This window comes from Carassius carassius, chromosome 8 (genome assembly GCF_963082965.1).
Source record: "Carassius carassius chromosome 8, fCarCar2.1, whole genome shotgun sequence".
Lineage (NCBI taxonomy): Eukaryota > Metazoa > Chordata > Actinopteri > Cypriniformes > Cyprinidae > Carassius > Carassius carassius.
In genome coordinates, this window is record NC_081762.1 from 16,291,057 (window position 1) to 16,310,844 (window position 19,788).

A 19,788-nucleotide genomic window follows, 5' to 3' on the forward strand; every position below is an offset into this window, starting at 1 on the left:
AATACAATTAATCCCTATTAGGATGCAAAACAATGCAATGGCTTAATTCAGTATGGTACAGATAGATCATTTTCATTTATCTGGTTCAGACAGAAAGCCATGCTAATCTAACATTCTATGTGACTATCAGGACATGCCTCGGTCTCCTTAGTGTTGCGACAAGTGTTTTTTACATAGCAGCAGTGATGAGAGAACACGCTTGATGAGAGAATGTGCTGGAGAAATGGTTTAGAGAGGAAAAATCAATCTACAGTACATATAAGATATTGGTTTCTAAATAATAAAAGTATAGCGTATCTACTAATAATTACTCTTCGGGGTCTGTTGTGAGTGCGTTCATGATGCTGCTGACGTACGACACTGCTGACGTGTTTTCTGGTGCACCCAATAACAAAGATAACACGTCAGCAGCGTCGTATGTCAGCAGCGTCACTGCAGTGTTGTGAACGTGCTCACAACAGACCCGGAAGAGAAGACATTAGCCGCATTTCCACTGTCGGGCCAGTGCGAGCCAGGGCTTAAAACGGGCCGGGCGGGGCTCATAGCCTCGGGCCAGTAGCACCGAGGCCAGAATAGCGCAGGGTTTCCAGTCAGGGCCTGAAGCTCCGCTGTGCGTCACTAAAACATGCCCTTTACATGCCTCTCAGAACAACGTCACGCAACCTCCTCATTTCACCAACAAAGATAAGTTATCAGAAAACTAATAAGAAATAAATCACTGGAACATGCGCGATCACACAGCAACATATAAAAAAGCGGCCGTTTGTTTGCATGCTTTGATAAATATTCAAATTCAAAACCATCGATGTTTTACTATAGAATAAGTGATAGGCTGATCATAATGAATTAATTTATCAGGACTCAAAATTAATCACACATAAATACACTTATTTCTATTTTATTTATGTTTACGCTTATGAAAATAGCCTGCTTATTCAGTCGAGTGTGTTTCTTTTTATTTGTAGCCACATTTAGAATGAATGATAATATCTCTATTTTTATAAAAGCACCCGAAATAAAACATTATTATATTTTTTTATGATAGGCAACGTGGAGCTAAACTCTCGAGACGAGACTTGTGACAGATAATATAAGTTACTAAATAAATACACGATTGTGATAGAGAATAAGAAGCTGACGTCTTGATTTCTTCTAGCGGTCATATTTACCATGTTTACTATGGTAACATGTTTAGCTTGCATAGTCTTTTGCATCGCTTATAAATATTTATGCCTTGTATGGTGATTGATTATAATCCACATCGGATCGGATCGCATTATTTCAAACACTCGCTGCTGACTGAAAGAGAATAAGAAGATAGAGAATAAGAAGCTGATGTCTGATCTCTCCTGGTTGCATTTACCATGTTTACTATGGTAACGTTAATGTTTAGCGTGCACAGTCTTTTACGTCGCTTATAAAGATCTGCCTTGTTTAGTGATTATAATCTACATCAGATCAAGTTATTTCAAACACTCGCTGCTGAGTAAGAGTGATTTTTGAACTCAACTGATTTAAAAAAGTCTTTAATGCTAAAGTTCTGTTATCTTTCTGAAGTGATCTGCAGCGCTGACGCGCTCCAGACACGGAGAAACTCCGCCTTTGTTCATAACCCCTCCTCTAGCCCCAGCTGGCCCGCTTTGGCCCAAGGTTTTCGTCGGGCCAAAAAACCCTGGCCGCTGGCCCCGAGGAAGCCCCGGCGAGGCACGATCAAGCCCCGGAAATTAAAGCTTTAGCCTAAGTTCTGCCAGGAAGACTCAATTACTTCGTCACTAATTACCTTCATCATTATCCAATCACTACTTAATACTTCGGTATAAAAGATTGTACTTACACATGTTTGAGTTCGCAGATGCCGACGCGACAACAACCTCCACCCTCCCCACCACCACCAGGATGGTCCTGTCCTTACCTTACAGGGGGTCGGCTGCGCCCCTGCCTTCGTCTTCAGGCAGGAAATGAAATCCGCTACCCTCGGATTACGAACCATGGACGGGGCCTTCCGCCAAAGAAACGTATTATTATGCTTGCTGAGTTGTCAATAAATGTATGCTTCATACATAATTTTATCTCCCGAGTCTTTCTGGTAGAAGTGACAGTGGAAACGCGATTGGCCCTGGCACGCACTAGCACGCCCGGTTTAAGCTCACCAGTGGAAACGCGGCTGATGATAAATAAAGTGGCAATTTTTGTCATTTTTGAACCGAAATGTATTTTCAATGCTTCAACAAATTCTAACTGACCCTCTGATGTCACATGGACTACTTTGATGATGTTTTTATTACCTTTCTGGACATGGACAGTATACCGTACATACATTTTCAATGGAGGGACAGAAAGCTCTCGGACTAAATCTTAAATATCTTACAGTGTTCCGAAGATGAACGGAGGTCTTACGGGTTCGTAACGACATGAGGGTGAGTCATTAATGACATAATTTTAATATTTGGGTGAACTAACCCTTTAACTTTTAAATCAGTTTTAAGAAGTCTCATAAAATTGCTATAGAAAGATGCTTTGTTAATCGAAAAATTGGCATGTTCTTAAAATAAAGTACAGATCTATTGAGCACACTGAACTTCTGTCCTGCATTGCTCTTAAAATACGACGAGATTAATATTATTGTGTAAACTGTCCCTTTATGTGTAAAGTGCCATTTGTTTGAAAACACCACAAGATCTCTTTGAATTTTGCTTATCCATACAAAAAAATTGTTATTATAAACAAATATTACACATTAAATGCACAAGTTAAAAAAGAACAGTTTGTGCTTAGCATTTTTCCTCAGTTTTTTTTTTTCCAACAGCATATCTCGCTCGATCCAAAGTGAGAACGAGGGAGAGGGTTACCATGACTGTGCGGTTGGTGGCCTCGTTGATATTCTCCTCCTCATCCTTCTCTCTGCCTGAGCCCTTTTGTTAGCTAAATTACATAAGATGGTGGAATAGTGGCGGAATGAAGCACAGGGGTCCAAAGATACAAAAACAACAGCTCATGTATACATTATTTCACTAATCCCCCGTAAAACACTTATTATGCAGCAATGAAAAGCAGAGATAAAATGATTAGCCTGATGTTGGGGAAGGCTCTGCCCATTTCCTCTTACCCTCTCAAACACGATTGCCAACTGATGCTTAGCATTGCAAATGACCTGCCAGAGAGCTAAAAGAAGGGAAAGAAGTGCAGATAGGAGGAGGGAGTTTAGGGGGAAGACTGGGGAGGATGTTGCCATGGAAGGGGAGGAGGTGTGGGTGTGTTTCACTATTTACAAAGGCAAACTCATTCTGTATGAGCTCTTTGATGGAGTGCAAATTCATGGCTCCAAGGACAAGAGAGAGGCCGGTAATGTGATAAGTGGCCTGGCTGATTTGATTCCGTTCCAAGTCAAACACGTGTTTTATTCTGCTCCATTTGATGCCGGTGCCATTACCTGTCTACCTGAGTAGACATGGAAAAGTGCAGTGATGAGAATATCAAACAAAACAAGCAATTCATTTTGTATCATAAAATAGCTTTAGCAGTTGGAGACTTTTTGGGTATTTTTTATTTTTTTTCCTGGGTTCTGTTGATTTGCAACTCGAGGCATTCTGTTTTGGCAGTTACTGACATTGTTACTCACCCACATTTGGACATCATTGACTTTTAAAATATCTTCTTTTGTGTTACACAGAAGAAATCAAACCATACAGGTTTGGAATTACATGATGCATCAATTTTTAAACTGATAGTTCACCCAGTAAATTAAAACTCATGGTACTCTTGTGAATGCGCAGTGGAGACTGACACCGAAGATAAGAATTGTTGAATAAACAAACATTGTTTTCTTTGCGTATATTCTTTTAGCTCCATATCATTATGGTTGAACAACTGATGTCACATGGACCATTTTAATGATGTCCTTACTGCCTTTCTGGGCCTTGAACATGTCAGTTCCTTTGCTGTCTATATGCAGGGTCAGAAATCTCTTGGATTCCATCAAAAATACCTTAATTTGTGTACAGATGAGGAACGAAGGTCTTATGAGTTTGGAACGATATGTGGGTCAGTCATTAAATGACAGAATTTTCATTTCTGGGTGAACTGTCCATTTAACTTTGTCTAGACTAGTTCACTGAGATTAAGCTTCAGACTTCAGACTGCTTCTAGCTAATGAACCAACCATACAATTAGAAACTGGAAAGAATATTTATATACACTGATGCACAATTATAAATAATAATAATAATAATAAAAGTCTCTGAGACAAAAAAGAAAAAATTATAAAATGTTCATAAAATGAATACACCACAATAATATACATAAATTTGTGTGTTGATTAATTAGTCATTCAAACTTGGCCCTGCACTGTTGCTCTCTAAAGATTTTGTCATATTTAAATCATTTTAATGTATTGAAATTTAGAGAAAAACATCTAAAAAAAGAGCAAAACAAATAAAATAATTATAATTGACAAAATGTTTGAATTAATAGACTAATTAATCAACACAAATGAACTTATTGTGGCAACAATTATTTTATGATAATGTGTTTAAGTCTCCGTTCACAGTTTGAAAACCACTGAATGATTGCAGACAGTTTGAGATATGACAAAATCACAGAAATAAGAAACCATTTGGTGTTTAAGTTACGTGAAATAAGATTATGGATCGACTGACAGGAATGAAACCTCTCAGAACAAAATAAATCTGATTCACATTGAATTTTTTTTTTTATTATTATTATTATTATTATTGCTTCAAGGCTGGTTTTGATCACACATAGCACTAAGAAAATTTTTTAGAGATCTGTTTGTGCGTCTTTGGAGAATCCAACTTATTTTTTAACATACCACCGGGTATGGCCATTTGTAATTTGAATGTAAGGCTTTCAGGGTTATTTGCTTTCGGTTATTTTTCCTGTACCTGTCTGTTATGCTGCTCTTTATTGTAGACTGGTATTTGGTCTCATATTATTTTATTAACATAAACACAGTGGTTGTAGTTTTACAATTTACTGCAGTTTGTGATTCTTAATGATTTATCTGGAGTGGCTAATAAATGTGAAATATCTCACATTCAAAGAAAATATCTTACTTCTGAGATGATAAAAAAAAAAAGTGGGTACCACTTTTGGAAATGTTTATATTGAGCGTGATGTCTGTGTCTCAATATTCACAAATAGCTTAAGTCAACAGCCATTTTGTTAACAGCAAAAAAGGGTCTAAGGGCAGAAGGCTGAACTCGAACTGTGCTGTTCCACACTCTAATCTGACATGTAACAGGGGATATGATGTGAGGCGGAATACCGATGGAGGTGGGTGAAAGACGCTGAAGTACACTTTTTTTTTTCTCAGTAGAGTAGCTAGGCAAGGAATCTGGTGCTTTTATTCAATGTGACAGCTATGTTTGACGGTTTGTACAGGTTTTCTCACTTCACTATCTCAATCTTCTCGGATCTGGAGCAGGTGAGTCCAGAGATAGACAGTGTTTGCTAAAAAGTCTGCATAGTCTGAAGTTTGTATTGCTGGTCTGGGGAAAGAAAAATAAGGCTGGGCAACACCTGTGCAAAGATGTGTTTATGTGATCGGTTATCTACAGTTTCAAGATTTTCTGGACAAAAAAGCCTCCTATGCTGATGGGACCTGCCCCCTTTCTCTTTACTGACACCTCTTTTTTGTCTTATTCTTGCAAAAATTGGATTATTTTCTCATATGCTTTCTTTAAGTTATGCTTTAAAAAATTCTAATTGCCTAATTCTAATGGTCTAATTGCCCCATGTCAAGGTCTGATTGATGCAAGCAAAAACTTCAACACACTGGAAAGCTGCTAAACAGAAAACAAAATGAAGTCATACGTCTAATTGAAAGCAACATCTGATACATTTTTTGTTTAATACTGTTAAGCTGCTTGCTATATATAAAAACATGAATTGTAGAGCTCATGCAAACATATACACAGATTGCTATTATCCGATGCTTTTTTAACAGCTGTTTTTTTCACCAGTCATTTTTGTTGTGTTGTTATTAAGAAAAAAGCATGTAGCACGTATTTAAATAACCATGTAAATGCTGCACTCTGAAGTGTGGGTGGCATCGCCAGATGTTTACTAAGTGTACCACTGCTAGGGTATTTAAAGCTTAACTATGACTGTATCTGGGCATTTCGTGTAACAAGTGAATATATATATATTTGTTGCAAGTCAGGTGCGTAATTTAGGGCCCAGGGGAAATGTTTAGAGTTATTGCCACCTTTTTCAGATACTTTGTAACCAGAATTTGGAAAATCATTCCTCCCCATGTTCTCAAATGAAGCTGGTAATTACAAACAGCTTGACACTGGGCTAATCATGCCTCCTATGTGGGAAAAGGCCTTGCAGATTTACTGTGCATGCTGCCTAGCATGACAACACATAGTAATGGTTTGCACAAACGTAAATATGCATAAACTTAAATATGCACTCTTTTTTCTTCCTTTCTCTTGAAGTGTTTGCTCACAAGTGCATTGAAGCTGTGATTTACGGCCCTTGTGGAGCAGGTGAGAATGTTGAGTCTGACTTAATTTACTCAGATAGCCATTAAAGATGACTTCACCTCCGTTCAATGAATGAAATCTTGCTGCAAAGGAAAATCATCATAATTGTCATATTTTATCAGCATTCCACTCGAGATAAACCACGGGATGCTGGGCTCCCGACTCCAACAAAGAATTCCAATGGATTGTGTTTGGGGGCGTGCGAAAAGAGAGATGGAGACACACAGAGACCGAGAAAAGAGAGAGCTCTGCATCACAGGAAGGTGAGGCTGTGAGATGAATATGTGGCATTTTTGTAATGCCTCATGATTTTCCACTAGGAGGCAATTTTTCATTTCACATTTAGTCACAACCCACCACCTGCCCTAAATCATGACATTTCTAAATTAAAAAATAAAGAGCACCAAATTATAGTTCAGGAATGAATGCTGGGAGAGATGTGTGAGATGAGAAGAAAAGCACAGATAAAATAGTAAGTAAAAATGGGAAGACATGTAAGATGAAAAGCATCCGATTTAACTTATCTGCTAACATGCACTCAATTTGATATGCTGTTTTAAAAGCTCGGTTTATCACGTCAGCACTTATTAATACATTTTGTCGCAGATGTGTGTCCTTGAAAATGCAAGGGGAAATTTGGGGAGCAGAATTTAAAGCTGAATTACATTTTCAGTTTAAGTGTTTGCTAACAGATTGAACACTTAAATTTACTTAAAATTATTAATTTTAAATTCTCTAGACTTCTAAAACCAACAATTATAACATACACAATCGAAAATATTACAGCATACATCCAAAAATTACACACAAGTGAATCATTAAAGTGATAAAAAAACTTCACCCACCCAGTCAGAGTGAAATTATAAGGAAAAAGTGAAAAGAAAATATATATATATATATCTATCTATATATATAGATATATATATATATATATATATATATATATCTATATCTATATAGATATATATATATATATATATATATATATATATATATCTATATAGATATATATATATATATATATATATATATATATATATATCTATATCTATATAGATATATATATATATATATATATATATATATATATATATATATATATCCCTCCCCCCGAAAAAAAAAAAAAAAAAAAAAAAAAAACTTTTTTACAAGTGGATTTAGAAATAACAACATTAAATACACAGTGTGAAAAATTCATAATCATCTTAAGATTTGCTAAACATTGCTCTTAACAATGTTAAATTATTATTTTTTTTTTTTTTAAGATTTATATGATAAAGAATATTAAAATGGAGGAGAAAAAAAAATAAGAAAATGAACATTTAAATTATATATTTAAGATCAGCCAACATATATCCACTGATACTGAATAAATAAATAAATATTGAACTTGGTTAGAACAACACACATCAGCTCCACCAATATGAACCCAATGTATTGTGCATTCCTATATTTAACCATGCAAACCACTGTTTAGCAGATCATTTCGAAAAGGAAAATCAGCACAGTGGTTTATAAAATTCAAATAGCAGGCATTTCAAATTATACAGACCAAAGGAGAATTACCACAGTGTCAATTAAGAAACAACTGTATTCATGTTCTGTTCCATCAGTCCATTAATCAGTGCTTTGCTTTCTCAGCCTCTGTTCTTCTCCATGGCACATAACAGAAGCAAATAGAATAGTCAAGGCCAGGGAGAAATCTCTCTTTTCATGCACCACAAGGTTCGGCTTCTCACATCAACTGTGCTTATTGTGAACTCTAAACAAGAAGCCTCTTAAGTGATTTACCTACTAACATCAAATTGTCAGATGCTATGGATCTCAAATATTGTGCTGTGACAAGAAAAATACTAATAAAATGTCACACAGATTGTATTTTCTTAATTTCTTATTTATGGACCCCCAATGATCATTCATGCTGGCACAGACTGTATAGCCCTTAAAAAAAAATAATAATATATATATATAATTTTTTTTTTAAACACACAACAACCGAAAATATGTCTGTGCAATGAATGCTAGCTCAACTTTAAAGATGTACTTCAGCTCCAACATCCACTGCAATTCTAATACTAGTACTACAGCTTTTGAGTAAGTATGCTGTGTTTAAAAAATTGCAGTGATGTTTCGTTAAGTAACATTTAGTCTTATGTACATGAAGTAAAATAGCTGGTAAAGGAGCTGAACATTTTTATTTAATCTTCACACCTGTTGCATTTTTAAGAAATTTTAATATACATTTAAATTGACTTACAATCTGAGGAAAGGCAGTGGAAACAAACTTTATGACCGGCACAGTCTGTTATATGCATACAGTATTTAGTTTCCGTGTGTTCTCTTATAAGCTATTTGGGCATGGTCCAATGAAGCTCTTGAAAAGAAGCTTACATAACCTCAGCCAATAATTTAAACAGACAAAAACTAAAATTTAACTTTTCATATTTCTGCCAATCATGGTTCACTCTTATTTACTAAATGTATGATTATTAAAAAAAAAAAAAAAAGAGAGAGAGAGAGAGAGATGCAGAGCGTGTGCAGAGCAGGGGGGTGCGAGGTACAGTATTAAGAACCATTGCTTTAGAACATTGATTTTGAAACCTGTGAATCCATTAGAATCATTAAAATACATAATTGTGATTCATATATGAATCACGATTTTTACATGCACCTCTAGTTTTCTCTTCCTCTTCTCTAAAGCAGCGCAGCATGGCCTCGCCCCCTTTGCTGCCTTTTCCCTTAGGGTTAGGGTAAACCTCTTAGGGCTAGGTTAATTCTCTGAAAATCTAAGGCCTAGATGTAAGTGAGGTGATGACCGTTCCAAAGCTTATATAATAATGATCTCACTCGTCAAACCTCTCAAGGTGTTTACACTTAACAGCCACAGGCTCCAGCTGAATGAGAATGAGAAGAGGAAAAAAATAAATAAAAGGAGAAAAGATAATTGAGTCATGTAAAGCAAGGGGAAGGTTATGAAAATATATGGATATGCTTGGTATTTGCAATGTTCAATATCTAAGATGTCAGTGTGAGAAGTATTGTACATGGAAAATTCGAGGCAAAATCTGAAGACCAAGAAAAAAAAAAATAACTTCAAGAAAACTAGACTGGTCTGGGACTGAAACTAAAACCCCCATATGGCTGCAAAAGACTTGCAGGACGATTTAGCAGAGAGTAGAGTTGTAGTGGTGAATCAGTCCACTGTGCTGTGTTATTGGCACAAACATGATATACATGGAACCTGCAATCTCTTTACAAAACATGTAAATGTACACAATACAATACATAGTCAAAAACTCAGCTGTAATTATGGTGAAATCTGCTGACATTAACACAATTCATCAGGACAAACTTTTGGAATATAGGCTTTTATGAAGCATCAGTTAATAATAGTGCAAATGATTCTGCCACTGCCTATGTGTATCACTTCAAGCAATGGGTAAGCACAAAAACACAACCTCTATTCACCTAGTCTGACTGATGATTGAAGCAGTTAATAGTTATACCAGGTACTATACTCAGTGGAAAACCATGAGCCATACCATGCAGTGGAAAACCGCCATAAAAGTAACATGGCAAAATGCTGTGAGAAGGCCACCGACCTTGAGGTAAATGTTCCCATCCTTTACCACAGGTGTACAGGACACCCCCACAGCGTAGAGGGGCCCCTCATGGCGTTATCAGCCAATTATAGTTATACTTGCCTATCTACAACATTTTTCTCTGCATAGGACCCAAATCAAGCTGTGTGAATTCACTGATTTTTAATGTGGCATAGAGTCAGCATTTAGGCATTCACACACAATCACAATTGGTGCAAACAAAGTATCACACACTCCAATGTTGATTTCTAAGAATGTTACTTTGAATACTGGTTATTACAGACCAATTTATGCTAACTGATGCACCAACTGAGCTTACTACACGGACTTAAAAGGCTGTATCATTTCACGACAGAGTGCTGAGTTTTGTAACCTGTGAAGTGCCGCTTCAATATTTTTAATGCTTCAACACATTTAATCATATTTTTGGTGTCTCTTCGATAGCCTACCATAGTTTGTCAAAAAGCCCATGCATATTTTCAGAAACTATTGTACCCATGAAACATTTAGACCTATAAAAAACCTGGGGATGTGAAATGTACCACAAGTCATATAGGCTACTTGTGTTTGGTTCATTTGGTGTCAAGCGGTCTACTCACTCTATTCTTCTTTTGACGACACTTCCAACCTGCAGGCAGAAAGAAAGCACAAACCCAATTCATGATGGCATGATATATTCGGAGCTGCGACATCGAATCGCCAAATGAGAATTCGGAACGAACTTCCCCAGCGTTCTATTTGCAGCACGCGCCGGCTGACGTAGGTGAGCAGCGCGCGCGTCCCGCTCCCTTGAGAAAAAAAAGAGCGTGAACGCGCCTCTATCCTCCTCGCTGCTACAGTGAATGCGGGCATCCAGACGCCTGACTGAGTGCGGCTGTTCTTTACCGAGAGCTCGGATGCCAGTGCATGGAAAGGGTTCTGTCGAAGCCGAAAGGTAGAGAAGGCAAATATATCTTCACACGAACGTTCAGTGTAAGTGATGCTACTGCAAGTTGAAGTCCTGGAAGTAAAACCGCAGCAGATTGGGAATAAACGGATAGATCGGCGTTCCCCGTTGCAGAGCGCACTCAGTGCGTTTGGAATACAGAGACGCAGCGTGGAATTACTGGAGCCCTCAGTTTGTGAACTAAAGTCCATTCGTTTTCTACCGCATTTTATTTTTTTATGGTATTTTTCTTGTTTCCCTTCTTTATTTTCGCTACTTTTTTCTTTGATTCGGTTCGTCATTTCTCCCCTTCTGTTCTAATGTCATTTAGTAGCATATCAGCCCTTTTCAGTTTTTTTATTTCCTCATCCTCCGAAGATACTCGGATTCGTTTTTGCGAGGGTAGATTGTGGTAAAAAGATACTCAATCTCAAACTGAGTCGTGTCATGGATGGCAAATTGTATTTGCATCTACGGAACAAATCGGGGAATATAGAATAACTACTGCTGACAGAGACAAGGTATGTCATTTCTTCTTTTTTTTATATATTCATGTTATAACCGTTAGGCTACTGCGCGCGTTGCTTCGCAATCTGTGCATTTGAATGGTCTAAAAAGACTAGCGTATTATAATAGTCCTACCACTCTGAATACATTTACTTGATGCTTTTAAGTTGGAATGGCCGTATGTAAAAGTATCGTCTGTGAATTTGGACCAGGTCTGATTTTTACACCTCTCTTCATAATCAAGTTTATCCTTATCAGCAGAATTCAGGACAAAAAAAGCATTCAGGATCAAGGTCTCGGTTTCCCTTCCTATTCATGCCGCGACAATAAACTTATAGAGAAAAATGTATTTTTATACCAATCAGACCACGTTCATGGCGAGTTTGCCTTGAGTGACATGACCAATCAGTGTACGTCTCACTGGAAAACTATGAGTAGAAACATTGTTGAAGGTTGCGTCTCGTTTTCTCCTACAGCTGTATGTTCTTTTGTATTTTCGTCATTGTGTTCATATCGACGTTTAAACACCGTCTCTACTGTCACCGCGCGACTGTAATGTTATTTGAAGGTGATACAACTGTGAATTGGTGCCCGCTGTAGTTGCCTTTAACGCCGCAACTTAAAATAGAATTCAGTTTCTATCAATAACCGACACACTGATAATCGTTTAGTCAATAAGGCAATGCAGCTGTCTTTCAATTAGCATTCCCGACCAGGCTTTATGCTAATTAATCAAAGCAAGATTTGTTTCCGTACAGGTCTGCAGCCGTGAGGAAGAGCAGTCGCCCATCTGTTGAACGCGTCTTCACAGCAGCTCTTTCAGCAGCGCCGTTTGTTCAGGAGCCACTAACGATAATATATTACGCGCTAATACCCTGATCTGAATTTACATTTCTCTTCAGATACCACCACTTTAAGTAGATTTTACGAGAGTAGACGTCCTTTGATGTAAGAGTATGTAATGGAATGAAGAACACACGGCATGTGCATTAACCCTTTAAGGCACGAGCATGACCCCACTGGTCACGAGGCCCCACCCACAAGCTGTGACGTCGAGTACGAGTTTTTTTTTTTTTTATTTATCCTCCTTTTTTTTTTTTTGACCAGAAGCTATTACCTGTGAATGTGCCATACATCTGTTTAATCAGCAGATAGGTGTAAATGATAAGAATAATAAAATAAAATAAAAAAGTGTAGTAAACAGCTATTTTTGCACAAGGAATGTTACGAAAATGCACCCGCTCTTACATTAAAAATTAGGTCAACGTGAGATAGTAGTGCAAACATGATACCTTGAACAATCCCATTATGTTTATTATTATTATTATTATTATTTGTCATGAACTTGTAAATTTGCTGCGCTGAAGCATGTCCAAATTCAAAGTAACATTCTTAGAAATCAATATTGGAGTGTGTGATACTTTGTTTGCACCAATTGTGATTGTGTGTGAATGCCTCAATCCTGACTCTATGCCATATTAAAAATCAGTGAATTCACACAGCTTGATTTGGGTCCTATGCAGAGAAAAATGTTGTAGATAGGCAAGTTTAACTATAATTGGCTCATAACGCCATGAGGGGCCCCTCTACGCTGTGGGGGTGTCCTGTACACCTGTGGTAAAGGATGGGAACATTTACCTCAAGGTCGGTGGCCTTCTCATAGCATTTTGCCATGTTACTTTTATGGCGGTTTTCCACTGCATGGTATGGCTCATGGTTTTCCACTGAGTATAGTACCTGGTACTTTCTTTAATGAGATTCTAAGTGAACCGTTTCGTTACCAAAACGTGACTTGTAAACTCTGTTGATCACGGATTGGCCGGAGAGAATCGTCACTTACCTGCATCACTGAACTTGTGACACAAACACAAAAGAACCACTAGATTTAAATCGGCACAGCCCATGAAGGATCGAACGCAACTGTTTTGAACGAGCGCACCTTTTATTAACAACCAAAATGTTTATTTGTCTGTTTCGGAAATACAGATGTTCCTCTCGTTGAAAGCAGAGGAGCGGAGCCAGAGTTTTTTTTAGGAGTTTTGGCAGTAGAGGCGGCGCAACTATAATGACTTGTGAATAATCCAGCCCGCTATAAAACGATACTAAAATGCAGTGGAAACACAAACCGTGCTGTTCCGAGCTGAGTCGTATGGCAAGATGGCAAGTTGACACCATAGTTTGTAGGGCTGTCACTTTTGAGAAAAATCTAATTCGAACGGATATCGACTATCATGCAATGTATTCGAATATATTCGAATATCTACCCCCCCTCTCCGCGCATGAAAAAAAAAAAAAAAACACTGTAGCCTAATGGAGATTCAATCACAAATGTATTAACAGTGAGTCATTAACAGGACTGTCTGGATTAAAATTTTTTTACTTAATGTTTGAAACAGCAGGTTATCAACTTGTATGAATATCAACTTGTATGAAGTGCCACTATGCATATCCCACAACATTAGGCTAAATGAAAAAAAAAAAATTCAGAACAGGCACAAACAATAACGTGACAACTAGGGCTGGGATAAACGATTATTTTTTAAACGATTAATCTAGCGATTATTTTTTCGATGCATCGATTAATCTAACGATTAATTTTTCCAGACCGATTCGATTTCGATTATCTCCCCATTAATTGACTACTAACAATTTATACATGTTGATTTACATATCTGAATGAAAAAAACATGAATTCCTTAACATTGCAATATATGTTTATTGCTCTTAAAATTACAAAATAAAAGACTAAGTAAAATGTAAATAAAAGTAGTAAAACTAAAAAAAAGTAAAAAGTAAATAAAAATAAAAGACTAAATAAAATGACTAAGAATGCATTACTTTGCACTTGTATAGAGATAGCATTCAATAAAACCTTGAAGCCTTGAATACACATAGCTTACTGAAACAAGCTTACTGAACACATAGGGCCTAGCTTACTGAAAAAAGTTCTTCTTTCAGATGAAAATAACAACAACTTGATGTCTAGCATTCAATAAAAAAGTTCACCCAAAATACTTGTTTAGAGCAATTGAAAGAATACAGTAACCAATGTAAACTTTAGGGCTTTAAGCTAATACAGAGAGTGCTTTTCCAAAAAATAAAAATTAACAGTGGGAGCCAGCAGCCTGTCATGTAGAAAAAAAATCACCGAATGCTCCACGTGAAACTCCACGTGTCTAATGATTTTGGTTAATATGCACGAGGGAGGGAGAGAAAGAGAGAGAGAGAGAGAGAGCAAGACAGCGCTCGTGTAGTTTGAAGACTGTGAGTGCGCGGGCGCGCGTGAAACTTGGGTGTTTCGCCTATTTTCTATCATGTGTAATTATTTTGATTAATATGCACCACGATGTGAGGCTCTCTTTTTATTTACAATGTTCCCTGTGGTGGAGAAGTTACACACGTTCAGAGCGCACAGACGTGCCTGGCTATTAGCTCTTATTCGCGTGATTTGGTCATGGGCCTACGCTACAATACGTCTAGAGTGCCCTCTACTGGATAAGATGGCAAAGAATAAAATATAAAACAAATGGTCTAAGACTGTAAAAAATGCGCTACACATGGCATTTTAAAAACCGGATATTTTATTTATAGTTCGATTACGGATATTTCACGTCATGTTCGAATGCATATTCGAATATCGAATAAAAAGTGACAGCCCTAATAGTTTGTTTGTCCTGAATATTTGCAGGAACTTTTTCTTTTTAAATAATTTTACTCTGAAACTAGGCCTACTCCCTCACTCACTGTTCCCCCCTTTCAAAAGTCTCCCAGGATACAGACACCATTTAAGGGTTAAGCTTGGCTAATTAATGTGAAATAAAACAGGTCTACAGGCTGCTGGGGATAATACCTTTAGTGTGATGTGCGAGAGAGGCATTTATGCTAAGTTGATCAGTTTATGTCTATTTATGCCTGGCATGCAATGCAGTTGCATTCACAGTACTGTACTGAACCTGTAGCTGTGTGATAACAAGGATTGAATTAGTGTGAACAGCGTGAACATGTACGGTAATGTTTCCTTTAATACGATGATTCCAAACCTAGGAGACTCTGTACACTTCCAAGCTGCAAGATGAGTTTTATTTAAAATATTTGAAATAAGTTGTATAGAAATGATCCAACTTGGCTAAAAAAAAAAAACAAGATCTAAGATGTCTAAAATAAATTGAAATCATATTTTAACTTTGCTGAAAATGCACAGCAGAGGTCTTTCTCTCTCTCGCTCTCTCTCTCTCCTTACATAGATTTCTGTGAGTTTCTTTCAGCAATCATTTTTGCAGTTATAATTCAGTATGCTAGCATTTTAGCATGGTAAAACCCTCCCTGAAAAAAAAAATGTTATGCAGAACCCATTTGTTTGCATCTGAGGTTTTATGGAATGATTGAAGTATATTATATTCAGCGTAGTCTGTCTGATTCTTTATGGTGTGGAATTAACTCCCGGGTGTCTGTCAGAATACTGCAGATGAATGCTTTAATAAATAGTTTTAGCACAATAAAGACTCAAAAGACTGCTGGGTGCAGTAAACTAGGTGTTGGGCACAGACAGTATTTCTGATCTAACAGTTATGAACTTTTGAATGCTGAGCAAGGGAAATCCCATGAGCCCAAGCGCTGAGATTACATTGAGGCATATCATTCTACATCCGGGATGCGCATAAGTGGTTCTGTGCCACTGTGTATTGAACCTTTCTCATGAGGACTTTGGTAGCTTTGTTCAATACAAGGTTATAGTTATTTGTTGAATGGCTTTATTGAAGAGCTGCACTTACTGTACAATAGTGTCTGAAACATGTCTGATTGGGGTCGGGTAGGCATGATGCAGGAATATTATATAGAGTTTCCTGAACTCAGACACTGTACTTGTTTAGACAACCGAATGACTAATCAATTATGAAAACATGGAGTTTTAATTCCACAGCTGCCCACTCCTGTACACACTGTCCCGTACAATTAATTTCTTCCTGCTTGCTTAAAGTTCCATTACTGGCATATTTTTATTTATTGTATTTGCACTTAGCGTAATCATATTAATTTGTCAAGTGTACATAAAGTTGTTCATTCTTTTCAGCACATTTAATAAAAAAAACATTGCATATTGGTAAAACTTATATTTGTTAACATGACCTGAGCAATATATTTTTATAGCACTTATTAACCTTAGTTAATGTTAGTTAATAAAAATAAGGTTGTTCATGTTAGTTCACAGTGCATTAACAAATTAATGTTGATTTTAAAAAGGAGTTAGTAAATTAACATTAAGATTAATAAATGCTGTGGAGAACTGTTCATTGCTCATTCATGTTAACAAGTTAAACCTAAAGTGTAAAGTGTTACCCATATATTATTTGTTTTAGCCTACTTTTACCCATTGAAGAGTAATTGGCTAATATATGAACTAAAATGTTTTTCATAAAAATATTAGTATTAAATAGATAGATAATTATGCAGGCCTATTTCACCCTTTTTTGCATTTGGATTACCTTTGCCATCATTTAACTGTAAATTATATTGTTGTGATGCATAAATTCACTTGCAGCTTTTAAAATTAATGTTTTCCATTTGGGATATTTTTATTTAGTATCCTATACATACATACATACACACACATATATATATATATATATATATATATATATATATATTTTTTTTTTTTATTATTATTATTATTATTATTAAGTTTAAATAATGTTGTATCACATTTTGAAATCAGACGTTTATTGGCTGTCATCCATAAAAGTGATTGAACGCTGGTGCATCCCTATGCAAGATCCTAAATCACTGGCTGTGCCGGAGCTGCGTGATCATGTAAGAGAGACTGATGTGCCTCATCATCTCTTGCGTGTGAAGGGGTGTAGAGAACTGCATATGGACCGTGAGCCAGGCAACAGCTTGGTCTTGCCTGGTTGAGTGGTCCCTGGCCATCACATTGTTTAAAAAAATACCCCTCCCATTTCCGCTTTAGCCCAACCCCTCTTGTATGTGTATATGCGCTGCATCACTGAAAATATGATGTATCAAGTTTAGGCAGTGAGATAAGGCATGATGTTTTAATTCTTGCAAACACTGTCACCTCACATTCACCGGCTGGGAAAGCCGTGGTGAGCAAAACCACCTGACAAATGCGCTTTAGCCTCTTGTCTGTGTTTCGGCAGGCTATCCTGTCTGTCGTCCTCCAGCACAGCTACATTTATCTGTTATCAGCTCTCGGCCCCAGAAATTTGATCATTCAGGAAAGCCAAATCTAGTTTGGTTTCCTTTGTTCATGTTGTGCTGTAATGCTGGAAGTCTGCATTTTGAGGCACAGATGCTGCGATCAACAGGGAGCCTCTGGCTTCTACCCATCTTCATGTGTCAATATTTGTAGCGGGCCATTTTGTGTGCAGGGCACTTAAAGCTGAGTCGATTTGTTGAAAATGACTCTAATGCTCTAGTGTTACCAAATTAATTGCTGTTTTAAAAGAAGTATATGGCTGCCAAAGTAATTATTTAAAGGGCTAGTTCACACAGAGATGAAAAATCTGTCATAATTTACTTGTACCCGAATGTCATCTGCATAACTTTATTTTGTATGTTTTTGTAACTGTTTTATGCATACATTAAACATCAATAGGGGCTAAAACAACGTTGAGAAAAACCGCACTTACAGTATGAACCCAGACACATTTTTCGAAAATAACTTGAGTTGCAAAGAACAAAACATGATCACAGAATTGTCATTTTTGGGTGAACTATTCCTTTATGATATAAACTCCCTGCAAGCACAGTGACCTTTGATAAGCCATTTGTAAATAAGTGAGAACACAGTCATGGACTGATGTGACGGCTTTTTGATTCAAGTATCTATCCTTGTTGTCCTCTGGTCAACCATTTGGAGCTGTCATCAACTTTCTCAGTCCTCCAGTGACTCTGGGACTTGTAGCGGTGCACTCTGCAGTTGCAGCATGTTGCCCGGCAGCAATATTTGCTTTTATGTAAGTTTTTTTTTTGTTTTTTTTTTCTCCATTATGTTCAGCTTAGAGAGAAAAAAAGAGAGAAATTGTATTGATTCTTTGTCTCTAAGCCTCTGTGCCATTGTAAGGGAGAACCCCTGAGACTTTGAAGCGACATAAGGTCTTGATGGCTTTTTCCCCTCACTGTATTTTTATGTTCAAACTCAATCTCTCATTTTGTGTTTGACGCCAAGCTCTGAATTTCACTTCCTGACAGTTCTATAGCCGGGTGTCATAAAGGGCCGCTTTGTCATTGGTATTTGTCAGTCGACACGCTCTGAATCATTACTGTTTTTTTTTTTTTACTTATTAGATTTTGTCTGTATTACTCAAACGGTTTTGAACACTTGACTGGCAATGAGTGCAGAGCAAAGAGAACAAGCAGTCTCTTCAGCAGTTGAGCAGCTGATACGCAATGTCTGAAAGTATATTAAAGAGAAGTATGAACAGGCAAAAGAAAAAAACAAAAAAAGTTCAGTTCAGTTGTAGACTGATATTTTTGAGCAATACAGCTGCTGTTCAAAACAAATCAACGGTAATCAGATTCATGAATGAATAAATCTCCAATTAAGGCGAACAGAAAATCACTTGCCATTAAAAAACAAGCTGTTTAAATAGCAACTATCTGAACTGTTTTCTTTTCGGATCACTGGATGATTTGACAAACTGGAATTAGTAGTTTTTTTTTTTTTTTAATCAAGTTGTAATTTGTTATAGGTTTATTACTGAAGTTACATTTGTTTCACTTATCGTAGCTGATGCAGGAAATAAATGGCTGGAGGATATACAGTAGAAATATACAGTAGAAATAAACATTTTGATTAGTAATATGAGCTAAAGGCATTTATCTCATAAAGACAGAAGAAGGTTTGCCTGAAGTGCTATTATGTCATAAATGACAGTAATTCTTCAGGCAATTCCTGTCACCATGGTGTAACTATGACATGGGTAACATATTGTACTAGTTTAGAGCCACATCAGCACTATTATCTCATTAGCAAGATGAAGTGTATGTTGAGTTGTAACCAATCACAATTAAAACTCTGATGTCAGTATAATGTATTAATTGTTGTTCATATAGTATGTACATTGTTACATTATAAAATATAGAGTCAAAAATAGGAGATATAAAGTTGCCTCAATAAAAACTAATATTTTTTTTATTTTATTTTTAGGTAGAAACAGACTATGTTATATTTGGATTTATCTGATTTGTACCCACTTGTTGACTCTGCATTGCTTAGGACTTATCC

At 36.8% G+C, this 19,788-nt stretch overlaps 1 protein-coding gene across 12 annotated transcripts in view; it reads left to right on the forward strand.

Moving 5' to 3' along the window:
• The first annotated feature begins 10,663 nt into the window (after positions 1–10,663).
• adgrb2 (adhesion G protein-coupled receptor B2) overlaps positions 10,664–19,788 on the forward strand; it is a 300,747-nt gene continuing 291,622 nt past the window's right edge. For 5 of the 12 annotated variants that reach the window (XM_059556462.1, XM_059556471.1, XM_059556464.1 and 2 more), the window contains exon 1: positions 10,666–11,557. The gene's annotated coding sequence lies outside the window, so the exon portion shown is untranslated. Of the gene's footprint in view, positions 11,558–19,788 lie in introns of all 12 variants that reach the window. The other 7 variants (XM_059556466.1, XM_059556473.1, XM_059556472.1 and 4 more) reach the window with 4 other exon arrangements.